Source organism: Mandrillus leucophaeus, unplaced genomic scaffold (genome assembly GCF_000951045.1).
Source record: "Mandrillus leucophaeus isolate KB7577 unplaced genomic scaffold, Mleu.le_1.0 Scaffold541, whole genome shotgun sequence".
NCBI lineage: Eukaryota > Metazoa > Chordata > Mammalia > Primates > Cercopithecidae > Mandrillus > Mandrillus leucophaeus.
This window is the reverse complement of record NW_012105820.1, coordinates 510,342-521,622: the sequence shown is the minus strand read 5'-3', so window position 1 is coordinate 521,622 and position 11,281 is coordinate 510,342. Positions and strand designations below refer to the sequence as shown.

Sequence of the window (11,281 nt, the reverse complement as noted above, 5' to 3'; positions counted from 1 at the left end):
AGCGTGTCAACACACGGACGACACGCAGGCCTGGGTCCAGGGACACAGAGACAGAGACACAGGGGAAGACATGCAGACACACGCCCACCCAGGAGACAGATGTACAGACCCAGGAGGAGATGCAGACAGACTTGCATGTATCTCCCCCTGAAGAAGAGGGAGATGGGAGTCACCGGCACATGCTCAAATGGGTGCACACGCCCCCACCCACAAGGAGACACCCTCGAGGTGCTGCAGGAGCTGTGGGGAGACAGACAGATGGCTGGCAGTTCCCAGCAAATCTGTGCTAATGCTTGGCCCTTGAAGGACCCAACCTGTCCATGCTGTGCCTCAGAGAACCCTGAGGGCCACCCAGCGCTGTTCCCCAAAACCTCATGAGTGGGCTCCATGAGCATACATGTGGCGACCAGGCTCTCCTGACACACGTGCATGCTCCGACAGGCCTGTGCCCCACCTGTTGGGGGGGGGCAACATCCCCCTTCTGGAGTGCAGGCGGGGGCCACGGGACAACCCCCACCTCCACAAGCCACAGGCTGTGCCTGCTGGCAGGGACAGGGGAGGGGGCCCGGGCCAGCTCAGGAGGAGGGAGGGGTTGGGGGGACCGGGGCGCGGCTGGGGCGGGCACGGGAGCCGGTACCTGTCAAACAAGAGCCAAGGAGCAAACTAGCTTCTTAGTCACCTTTCTCTTCTCCCCGTTTTGGCAGCAGCCCCTCCGGGCAAGGGGAAGCTGATATCATAATTATTGGCTCACCTGGCAGCTGCCTCCCCTCACCTGATGTCAGCACAGACCCAGGACGGCCGAGCTGACGGACTGACAGACGGACAGAGCTCCTGGCCCCCCAGACCTGGGCCCCCACGCCGACCTGCTTCACTGAGCAGGTAAGAGGAGCCCCGGCCCAAGTCAGCCGTGGAGGCCAGCAGGGCCGGGCTGGGGCATGGGGAGGGGGTTTGCCTTTTTAACGGGGCTCAGGAGTGACTGGGAGCACCTGGGTGTTCCCCACATTCTCACTGCAGCTCAAGGGAGTCTCAGAATTCGGGTGAGTGCCTGGAGGCCAAGGGGCACCCCTTCCCGACGCCCCCCTCCAGTTCCTTTTCTAGGTTGTCCAACTTTAACCCCTCTTGCTGTGGTGTAGGTCTCATTCTGGTGTGTGCTGGATTTTGTGTGTGTCTCTGTGTGTTGGAGAGGTGCTCACTCACCCTGTGCTGGGGGGTAATAAGGATTCAGAAGTGCTAGTTCTGGAAAACTAGAGCTGAAAGGCAGGGGCCATGTTCTCCGTCTAGTGGTTTTCCAAGTGAAGAAGGGAGAGCCCAGCTCTGGGAGCTGGGAGCACCAAGGTTTGTGCAGATCAAAGAATTGCTCAACATCTCCACGCAGCCTGGGCTGGGGTCTAGATGCCTGGGCCCATGCAGAGACCTGGGTTGCAGAAAGGAAGGAGATGGTGCACCTTGTGGCGAAGCAGACAGGTGGCAAACAGGTGTTGTGGCTAGGAGTTGATGCTGGTCGCCTTCTATCCCCAACTCCATTTCTCTCCCGCAAGACCCCTAAGGCAGAGTCCTGGTGAGCAGAACTGGGCCAGGCAGGGAGCCCTTAGGCCTTTGGGGACCAGAGTTGGGGGTGTGAAGAGTGAAGGCCCTTAGGGAAATGGCCGAAGCAGCAGGAAGCGCCTGCCAGCTCCCCCGACTCCTCCCCACCCACTACCTGCTCAGATAAGGTTCTGGCATTCCCCGTGGAGTCCCCCAGGCCCTCCCTAAATATCCAAAGAAGCCTGTTGGATGAAGAGTAGACTCTAACAAGTGGGTGTGTTTGCCTCTTCTCTTGGCACCTACAGGCATGGGGGATATGTTTAGATGTGCTTTGTGGCAATGCACAACTGGTCGGCGGGAAGGGACCCGGGTGGAGGGGCTCCTCTTGGGAAGTCACCCTATCCATCCCCTGCCCCTATGCCACTCATTGCCCACCTCGGGCAGGGCTGCCCCTCCTAGTTTTCCTAATCCCTGAAGGAGAAAATCTGGCCAGTTTCCTCACAGCCATGAAGTCCCTCCTGGAGCCTCTCTGAAATCTTTACCGCTGCAGGGTCCAGCTCTGCTTGCCCCGTAACCTTCTTCCTCCCGCACCAGGGACCCCAGTTCCTCGGATCCCAGGGCAGCATCGCACTGCAGTCCTGTCCCCATCGGGCTTGGCTCAGACCTTTTTACCATCTTGCTCATTCCCTGACCACAAGACACAGGCAGTAGAAGGGCACCCCCGGTGGATGGGGGAAGGGGCAGCACCTCCTATCCTGGTCCCTTTCTCTTGTGGCTCTGTGAGGGGTCCAGGGTTAGCCAGGCAGGGACAGAGCCAGGCTGAGTCCTGAAGAGGGGCAGAGGGGGTGAGGGCTGCCCCAGGTTGGGGATCCTCAGAGGCAAAAGAGCTACAGGGAGAGGCACATGTCTTCCCGGCTCCCCGCCCAGCCCCGCCCGCGCTGCCTCTGCGAGCTCAGCTCCCGGCTCCAGGGCCTGCCGAGGCACGCTGCCCCCCCAGGCCCGGCGCCTCACTCCCTCCCAGAGCCAGGAACCTGTTCTCCCGGGAATGCCAGGGAGTTCTCAGAGGACTTTATTTCCCAGGGGCTCAGGGAGCCCCAGAATCCTCTGGACCAGTGGGTCCTGGGAAGCTAGAGAAAAATTAGGGGGCTTAGGACCCTTCCCTGCTCCCCAGCTTTGTCTCATCCACGCACTGACACCACATTGCCTCCAACCAACAGCCGTCTTCATCGTGAAAAGGCTTCATCACTAGAAGCCTTAGGAAAGTTAAAGACAACGGGGAAAGCCCACTGGTGACACGAGCGTTCTGTCATGTGCCCTCCGCTGCCTCAGGGAAAGCCTTCCTTTCCCCCATCCCCCGGAGAGTCCCCTCTGGCCTCTAAGAAAGCAACATATCACCTCTTTCCTTGGACTCTTCATCTTCTCTAGCCAGGAAGTCCTTCCTGACGTCTAACCTCCCCCTTTCAGGCTTGAGTTGACACCTGGGTTTCATGGACCAGCAGAACTCCCATTGCCTGCACAGGGCCCAGGCACATAGGCAGAGACTGTTCTAAGTCACATTGAAATGCCCTGCTTGCTTGGGCACTGGCAGGGAGAGAAAGGCCCCACTCTCGCTGCCCCTCTTATTCTCTCCGACTCCACATTCTAATGAAGTTGCGGTCCACTTCTGCCTGCCTCCCCATCCGCCCATAACAGAAGGAAGGAGGGGACTGAGGTCCTGCAGGTATGCCCTCCCCTCTGTCCTTCCAAATCACAGCCTGCCATCCCCGCTGTGGCTGGAAGAGGGGAGCTCAGGAAGCCAGGACTGATAGACTTCAGAGAAAGTTCTCAGCATTTTAGGTTGAGTTTGACTGGACTGTGTGACCACAGAAGGTGGTTTCCTGAGTGGAGAGGGAACCATTGATCTGGGATGGGTGGGGTTGGGCTGGCAACATGCCCAGGAGCTGGGGAAGGATGAGATGGCCTCCAGGAGCTGGGGAAAGACAAGATGACCTCTGGGAGAGGGCCTCCCAAAAGCACCAACTGCATGGTTCTAGAATACATTGGGTCTTTCCAACTTATTCATCTCCATCCCCTGCCCTCCCTGCCTCTCTGTGCCCAACTCCAACCTCAGCCCTGACCTTTCCACCTGTCTCTGTCTCTTTCCCCATCACAACCTACCTCCATTCCCATCTTCAATCCCAGCCTAGTCCCCTTCCTACTCATCCTCATCCCCAAACTTGCCTCCATCACCACCAGCCCATCCTGCTCCTTCCTCCTTACCTCACCTCGTCACTCCCACCTCCAACCACACTCCTATCCCCATCTCCCCCTCCTACTCCATTCCTCAAGATGTATCTCCCCCTATGTCACAGGTTCCCTTGGAGTCCAACACCTCTCACCAGCATCCCCGCCAGGTTCTGGGGTGTCCTCCAGGTTCTCTGAATGTTGAGGAAAAGCCCAGAGCCATGCCAATGGACAAAACGGGCAGGATGAGATCATCCCTGGAGCAACCCTTAGCTCCCTCATCCTATCTGGGCCGTAAAGGCTGGATGCTCGCCAAACAGTAAAAATGAGTTCAGATGCAACAAGACAAGTGGAGATCTAGTGTCCAGACAGACCTCCACACTGCGGGCATGTGGCAGTGAAGGGAGGATGGACAGACACTATCAGAGAGCCCCGAAATGGGGCCAGGGCAACCTTTCTCAGGGGGCCGGGAGTGTAACTGATCCTATTAGGCATGGAGGGCCAAGGAAGGTGGGGCATGGAAGCAGGAGCAGGGATTTTTAGGGTTGATTAGTAGTGCGCATCCCCGGGTCTCTACCCTACCCGTGGCCCTTGCTTAGTCAGCTCAGATTAATGGGGCCAGGGAGAGAATTCGCTGAATCGTGATCTCTTGAGGAACTTGACTGAAGAGCCAGCCTGTGAGTCATGGGGAAAAGGGAACCTGTGCTCTCAAAGCTACTCTAGAAGCTTCCAGGGGAAGGCACCCCTCAAGACCCTCCCATCCCCTTCCAGGATGCAACAGAGAGCCCACTACAGGGTCTGAGCCTCGCCCTCCACCCCATGCTCACAGGAGGATGCATGGTCAGTCAGTTCCAAATCCTGCCCTCATACACTCTCTGGGGCCCTCAGGGCTCCCCCCACTGCCTCTGACAAACTACAGCACAGACACACACACACACAGACACACACACAGACACAGAGACACACACACACAGAGACACACCCAGACACACACACAGAGATACACACATGCACACACACATACATATATACATACAGAGAGACACACACAGAGACACACACACACAGACACACAAGCACGCACACACGCAGAGAGAATGAGAATGGGGTGCATCCCTGGAACCAGATTGCCTGGAGACAGTTGGAGGCCCCACCTACACTTGTAAATTCCACAGCCATGTCCCAGACTGCACCAGCCCATCAGTCTCGGAAGGCATAGGATGTACATGAGGAAGGACACACACACACACACACATACACACACATACACCGCTGTGATCAGAAAACCCAATTATCAGACTCTGCACTTAGCACCCCTCCTCCACGCAGGCCCAGAGCGACCACGGCAGTCCTCACTGTCAGTGGGGGCAGTGTCCCCGGCTTCCTCTGGAGAGGGTTCCTGGAGCCTACACTGGGCACCAAGACCATGTAGCTTTATAGAGGTGGTTCTGCTTCTCTGTGCCTTCCCATGAGCATGTCCAATCTGCCTGAAGTGGGAAGGGTTTTGGAGAAAAAATTATTTGGGGTGGCAATGCCAAACCCAGGATGCTCTGAGGATGGTCAAGGAAGAAAGATGGCAGCTGTAGCCAAGGAGCTGGATGGGCTCAGGAAAACACCCCCAGAGCCTGCCCCTTCTTCAGGGACATGATTAGGTGCTCAGAGCTGTTTCCCATAGCCCCGGAGCCTGGAGGAAGGAGCAGTGCACAGACGCTTGCATAGCAGGGAGCAATCTCTCCCACTGGTGGGACCTCAGTTTTCCCATATGTCAAATAAAGAGGGGCTTGGGTGGGAGGGCCTCCCAGTGCACTTCTCACTCCGAGGCTTATTAAATTCAAGGAGATAACCACCTGCCTGTCCCCTGTGCCAGATGACGTTGAGGGAGGAGGTGCACCAGTTTGTATTTGTCTTGTACTAAATCTGTATTATTAGTAGTGGTGGCAGAATTAATATCCCTAATAATAGATTGGTATTAATGAGCAGTTCTGATAATGATATGTACAGAGTGTGAGAGGCCCCTGGCCCAACAGACAGTGGGATCCTGGGCCATTTCTTTGCCCCTACTCAGGTGGACAGGCAAAGAGGGAGCGCACCAGCAAGACAAGGGCCCTCTTGACCATCCCCCTGGGGCACACCCCTAGGAAGGGCGGATGGTTAAAGGTAAAAAGATCTCACTCAGCCCCATCCCACTCCTGAAATCGTACGGGCCTAGGACCCCAGGGGAGGAGGCAGGGGCACCAGACAAGCTGGTGCTGGTTTAACTTCTGAGGATTTTGACATTCTGGTTCTCACTCAGTCCCCAGGACAGCCAGGTGAAGTATGTAAGGCAAAGATGAGGACCCCGTTTTATAAAAGAGGGAACGAAGTTTATTCCCATGACTAGCCCACACTGAGAGCAGAGCTGGGAGAGGACCCTTCTGCAGTTCTTGGTCAGGAGGCCTCACTGTGAGGGAAAAGGGGGATTCTGCAGGGAAGCCGGGATCTGGGCTCAGTGAAGGTTTCCAGAGATGATAACGCCAGGTTACGGGGGAGGTGAGACCAAGCTCCAACATGTCTGTTGGTCTCAGAGATCAAATCCTTTGCTGCCAATCACTGCCACAGCCCATCAACTCCAAAGCCAATTACGTATGTAGCCCACAGGAGGCTGGGGGTGGGACCATCAGGCTCAGTCCTGGGTGACTTCATTACAGAGGTGGAACTTCCGGGCCACAAAGACCCAGAGCTAATGAGTGCTTAGAGATCAACGACTTCATCCCATCCCTCAGCCCATTTCTCCATCCCCTTCAGCCAGTGTAGCTGGAGGAAGCTTGTTGTAGGAGGGATGAAGGCCAGGCTTCATAATCTGTGCAAAAGCCTCCTGGTCCTTTACTCATGCCCCACCTCATCAGCCATTCTTTGGCCCCTATCACAGCTGGGCAGACTGAGGATTTCAGGGAAACTTCTTCTCTAGAAACCAATGTCTAAGGCCTCAGATCACTTCTTTCTGCACACTGCCCCCGGAAGGATCAAGCAGGCAGCAAGTTCCTCCTTCTCAAAAGCCCAGCTTTCCAGTCAAGCCCTCAGTGGTTCTAGGTCACCCTGTCCATCTCCAAGTCACAGGTCAGGCCAGTTCTCACCATCAGACTCAGCCATGGCTTCAAAAATCCCTGGGAATAGGTGAGCACCATGGCATGCACTTTTGGTCTCATATACTCCAGAGGCTGAGGCGAGACCCCAGGAGTTTGAGACCAGCCTGGGCATCTCTAGAACCTGGGGAAGGTGGAGGTGGGAGAACCTTCTCCTTAAACTGCCTGTCTAAGGGTTTTATGTACTCGGAACTGGGAATTGCCCTCCCCCACTAACCTTGGCAGGGCAAGCTTGCTGACCTTGCTTCTGGGAGCAAGATGTTGGGGTAGGCTTACAGCCTCAGAGCCTGGACTCCAGAGTAGGCAGGGAGGCAAGAGGGTGGAAGAGGCAGACCGTAAATGACACCCAAGAGTAAGAGCAAAAGATCCCTGGGGGCTGAGGATGCTTAGGTGGGAGGTCTCTGGCAAGGAGCATCTAAGGAGTAGGAAGAACCCAATAGGGCTGATCTCTCAGACTAGCAGAGGAGAGAAGCGGTCCTAGTAGGTATGTCTCAGAAAGGAATGAATGGGAGCTTTGGGAGGTAGCATTTCTTGTTTCCTTGAAACCAAACATTCCTTTCTTTCCATCTACAAAATAAGCATCCCCAGCTTGGCCAACACGGCAAAATCCCATTTTTAGTCTCTTCTAAAAATACAAAAGTTAACCAGGCTTGGTGGTGCCCATCTGTAATCCCAGCTACTTGGGAGGCTGAGGCAGGAGAATCGCTTGAACCCAGGAGGTGGAGGTTGCAGTGAGCCAAGATCGCGCCACTGCACTCCAGCCTGGGTAACAGAGCGAGACTTCGTCTAAAAAAAAAAAAAAAAAAAAAACAGAATAAACGTTCACAGGTAGGTCAAGGACCTCCATCCATCTATCCCTCTAAATATTCATCCTTTACACGACAGATACTCACAGAAATAAAAATACTTAAAATAAAAAATAAAGCATTCATCCATCTGTCTGTTGATTTGTCCATCTGTCTAGCTTTCCATCCATCATTGTCCATCCATCAATCTTTCCATCCGATGATCTGTCCATTCATCCAACTGTTCATCTGTACATACATAAATACATCTATCCATCCACCCATCCATCCAGAGAGGTCAGGCTCCTGTTGGCCTCCCCAGGGCTGCTAGGAAGGGCCTGTGGTCCTGTGGCATTTATGGGGCATGTGACCTGCCTGCCTGGCCTGGGGAGACAGCCCCGCCTCAGCCCTCAGGCAGGGGGCCGGTCCAGGAATGTGGGAGTATTTATACCTCGATGGAGGCTCCTGGGGAGCTGCAGGCTGGATGACTCCCCGAAGCGGTGATGGTGGCCATGACCCAGAGCCCACTGTGAGTCCTTGGATTTGGCTTCTTTGGGGCCACGGCTGGGTGGCAGAGGCTAGAGAGGGGCTGGAGAGACAGGAAGCTGCCCCCAGAGGCAGCCAGGGATGGCGAAAAGGAAGGGGTGCTGGGCAAAGGAGAGTGGGAGACCGGACGCTGTTGGAGTCAGGCATCTGAAGCAAAGCTGGGACCCTCCCTGGAGAAGGGATGAGTCTATTGCCCTTAAACAGGCTCTGGTGTGTGGCTTGGTGAATGGCAGGAAGGACAGGACAAGAGGACTAAGATTACAATAAGTAAGGGTTAGAGATCGGTCCGGGGCTCAAGTGCTTTTCCAGGATGGGCGTACTAGGCAATGCTCTGGGACCAGCCTGCTTCCAGAGGCACACGGGAATGCTGAAGGGGCTTTAGGAGAGGCCTGATTTGGGGACTGGAATGACTCAGCTGCAGGTGTCAGTGGCTCACATGGAGGAAAGCGTCACCTGGGGGACATGGTAGCTTTTCATCCTTTGTTCTCCCCACTCCCCTCCCTACCCATTCTGTCCCTACCTGCTCTGCACTTGAGTCAGATCTCAAGGCAGGGGCACGCAACCCATTTTCCGAAACTGATGCTGGGTTAAGAGCCAGAGAGGCCAGAATTTTGCCCTCAGAACTTCCAACATTGATGGGTAGAAAGGAGTTAGAAACCCCCTCTTTCTTGGCATTCCCAGACCCCGAGTTTCCTGGGGTGCCCAAGCCTCAGGCACAGCCCTCAGGCCCTTCCCTGCCACCCCCGTAATTGCTGAGCTGCTCCAGGGGACCCCTCCCAGCAGCCTGTCGGGTGGAGCCCCGGGTGGGGCTACAGGCCAGCACCCGGCCGGGCCCCACCCCTCGTAAAGCATGCTGCCGCAGCCAGTAACAGAAACCATTAAGGTGGAACCGAGCTGTCTCCACCTCTCTCATAAAGAGTGGGTAGGAGGCAGCCAGATGGGAGGGAGCAGGGAGCGTGAAGAGAGCCTGGGGAGGACCCTTGGTGCCCCAGGCCTACCTGTCCCTGTGATTCAGCTGCCCACAGGGGAGGCAGGGACAGACCCTCCCAAGGAAACCTCCAATGTCGCCCCTACCCACCTTTCAGGCATGAGCAGGGAGGCTGAGGCGTTTCCAAGGTGGGGCCTTGGTAATGGTTCAGCATGCTGGCTTTGAAGCCTAGGTCGGAATCCTGGGGTGCATAATTTACTAGCTGAATGAACTTGGGCAAGTCAGGTTAACCTCTCTGAGTCTCAGTTTCCTCATCTATAAAATGGGATGATAATACAGCTCCTCCCTCCTGGAGTATAAAAACTCAGCCAGCTCTTCCTGATCTCCTTGAGGATGTCCTCAAGGGGGCCCCACATAAAGGCAGAAGAGGGGTGAGGTCCCAGCTGACAGCTCTGAGGGCCAGATACACCTTTACAGGGTACATATCTCCACAGGGTACACACCTCTATGAGGTACACACCTCCACAGAGTACAGAGCACATAATTCCACAGGGTACACACCTCCAGAGAGTACACCTCTCCATAGGTGTACACATATCCACAGGGTACACCCCTCCACAGGTGTGCACATTTCCAAAAGTGTACACACTTCCACTTCCACAGGTGAGCATACCTCCACAGGTGAACACACTTCCACAGGGAACACCCTTCCACAGGTGAACATACTTCCACAAGTGTACACCCCTTCACAGAGGTACACCCCTCCATGCAGTACACACTTCTACAGGGTACACACTTCCACAGGTGAACATACCTCCACAGGGTTCACACCTCCACAGGCTACACATCTTCACAGGTGTACACTCCTCAACAGGTATACACCGCTCCACAAGTATACACCTCTCCACAAGTATACACTTCCACAGGTGTACACACCTCCACAGGCTATACACTTCCACTGGTGACTATACCTCCACAGGTGTACACTCCTCAACAGGCACACACCCCTCCACAAGTATACACACTTCCACAGGTGTACGCCCCTCCACAGTGTGTGCACCTCCATAGGGTACATACCTCCACAGGTGAACACCCCTTCCCAGGTGTATACACCTCCACAGATATACATATCTTCACATGTGTACACACCTCCACACGGTACACACTTCCACAGGTGAACATATCTCTACAGTGGTCATACCTTCACAGGGTACACATTTCCATGGTTATATCCTCCTCAACAGATATACACCCCTCCACAAGTATACACATTTCCACAGGGGTACACACCTCCACGGGATCTATACTTCCACAGGGTACACACCTCCACAGGATCCACACCTCCACAGGGTACACACCTCCAAAGGATACACACTTCTACAGGATCCATATCTCCACAGGGTACACACCTCCACAGGGTACACACTCCCACAAGGTACACACGTCCATAGGATCCATACCTCCACAGGATACATACCTCCACAGAGTACACACCTCCACAGGGTACACACTCCTACAAGGTACACACCTCCACAGGATCCATACCTCCACAGGATACACACCTCCACAGGTTCCATACCTCCACAGGGTACACACCTCCACAGAGTATACACCTCCACAGGGTACACACCTCCACAGGATACACGCCTCCACAGAGCACACCTCCACAGGATCCACACCTCCACAGGGTACACACTCCCACAAGGTACATACCTCCACAGGATCCATACCTCCGCAGGATACACACCTCCACAGGGTACACATCTCCACAGGATATACACTTCCACAGGATCCATACCTCCATAGGGTACACACCTCCACAGAGTACACATCTCCACAGGATACACACTTCCACAGGATACACACCTCCACAGGGTACACACTTCCACAGGGTACACACCTCCACAGGGTATATACACTTCCACAGGATCCATACCTCCATAGGGTACACACCTCCACAGAGTACACATCTCCACAGGATACACACTTCCACAGGATACACACCTCCACAGGGTACACACTTCCACAGGGTACACACCTCCACAGGGTACACACCTCCACAGGGTACACTTCCACAGAGTACACATCTCCACAGGATACACACTTCCACAGGATACACACCTCCACAGGGTACACACTTCCACAGGGTACAC

At 55.0% G+C, this 11,281-nt stretch overlaps 1 protein-coding gene across 1 annotated transcript in view; it reads left to right on the top strand.

Annotated features, from left to right (window-relative positions):
- The first annotated feature begins 665 nt into the window (after positions 1-665).
- Positions 666-11,281, top strand: part of FOXN1 (forkhead box N1) — a 30,846-nt gene continuing 20,230 nt past the window's right edge. Inside the window, exon 1 of the mRNA XM_011997519.1 lies at positions 666-879. The gene's annotated coding sequence lies outside the window, so the exon portion shown is untranslated. The remainder of the gene's footprint in view (positions 880-11,281) is intronic.